We start from the raw sequence: 2,066 nt of genomic DNA on the forward strand, positions 1-2,066 counted from the left end.
AAATCAGAAGGGCCTCAATGGCTAACCTCAAGAGCTTCTCCCCATTGTGCTCCCACCGATGAGGTCCCCTAGCCAAACAACCCTTCTTAGCATGGGGACCAGGCACAGTTTCTCTGTGTGTGTGTTTGTTTGTTTGTTTTTTCTGAGTAAAAGGGCTCCAGTTCCCCACCATCCTGAGGAATTATTCAAACAAGACAATCACATCCTCCCAAGGGAACCAGAGTTCACCTGGCTTTCTTATTACTGCAAAGCCTATATTCCATAGCCCCCAGCTGGTCCCTCTCTTCCCAAGTGCAACCCCTGCATGGCCCTGCATAGCACGCAGAGTCCTCCTCCCCTAGGCTCTGAGTGTGTGCGGCTATTAAACTGCCATTGGTCTCATCTCTCCAGTGTTGGGTGCCATGTATTCAGGCATCCTGACAACCCTGGGGAGAGGAAATAAGAAAATCAGAGGAGGATTCCAGGAGACCCAGCCTGTGAAAAGTATGTCGACAGCAGGTGCAGCTCCCCGGGTGAGTCAGTCAGCAGCTCTTGCAGCTGCCTTCTGGCCCCTCCCCTCCATTCTCAGCAATAACCAGGCTTTAAAAGGTCCCCTGCCACCCGGACACAGAAGTCCCATCCCTTAGGTCACCAGCTGGCTGTTGGAAGAGAAGTGTCCAAGTAAATTCACTTACGCTCATGTGACACTCTAGAGCAGTGGTTCTCAACCTTCCTAATGCTGTGACCCTTTAATACAGTTCCTCATGTTGTGGTGACCCCCAACCATAAATTATTTTTGTTGCTACTTCATAACTGTAATTTTGCTACTGTTATGAATCGTCATGTAAATATCTGATATGCAGGATGTATTTTCATTGTTACAAATTGAACATAATTAAAGCATAGTGATTAATCACAAAAACAATATGTAATTATATATGTGTTTTCCGATGGTCTTAGGCGACCCCTGTGAAAGGGTCGTTTGACCCCCAAAGGGGTCGCGACCCACAGGTTGAGAACCGCTGCTCTAGAGTATTTGTATTTAACACTCTAGAGTATTTGTATTTTTAAAAGCAAATTTTTATTTTACAAAGGAATGAATCACTAGCACTAGCCTTGTAGTTGACATTTGGGGAGGAAGGAGGAGAGGAGACAGCGTTCTGCGAACTTCAAAAATTATGTGAGCTGAGAACGACACCTGCAGTAAATCAGATGTGGGTTCAAATCTCCCTTCTTACCTTAAAAGGGAAGTAGATAATTTTCCAATGTCTGCGTCCTCCATCATTCTCATGTGGACAATCACCTGCTCCTTTCAGCACCGATCACTTGTCCCGTCTGTCTTATTTAAGTGTGAGCACTGTTAGGGCGGATTGTAGCCCCACTGGGGTCTAGCTCTGGGGCAGGCACGCTGTGGGCACTCAGCAGATATCTGTATACACTGAAGCTTGCCCCGGGTGTCCCAGTTATAACCGCCCCGAGCTTGGTCACTCTACCTCGGAAGAATGCATCCCCTCACCCAATGGTGCTGATGCTGGGAGTCAGGCCACGTGAGACGGAGGATGGAGTCAATTCCTGGCAGGGATCCCTGCGGCAGAGTTCGGCAGGACACTTGTTTAGAATGGAGTTCCCCGGCCCAGACAGAAAGAACCGAACTTCGCCCCCCCACACACCCCCGTTTCTAGGTCAAGCAGCCCCGGTGTGGGATGAGGGGTGAAGGTGCCAGCCCCACCCGCGCTCCTGGTGTTCTGAGGGGGGGGGGGCAGGGGGGAAGTTACCCGGTACCTGGAAAAGTCAGTAGGAAACGTCCCTCCCGAGGAGGCCCCTATGGGAGCGACTCTCAAGCTATGCTTTTAGGGAAGAGCCTCGCTCTTCCGTGGTCTTGCTCCTTAGAGTGAGGTTGGCAAGTTTGATTCTTCTTTTTCATAAGAACGTCCCTCCGCTACAAGACGCGGGCTGGGAAGTCAGCAGGCAGAGGACCAGAGGACGGAGTGAGGCATCCCTTTCCTAACGGTCCTCGGGAGGAGCTCGGCCTCTGGGACTGCGTCACCCTCCCGTCGAGGGTCCCCCCTGCCGGGCGACTCTGCTCA

Source organism: Myotis brandtii, unplaced genomic scaffold, assembly GCF_000412655.1.
Source record: "Myotis brandtii unplaced genomic scaffold, ASM41265v1 scaffold506, whole genome shotgun sequence".
Lineage (NCBI taxonomy): Eukaryota > Metazoa > Chordata > Mammalia > Chiroptera > Vespertilionidae > Myotis > Myotis brandtii.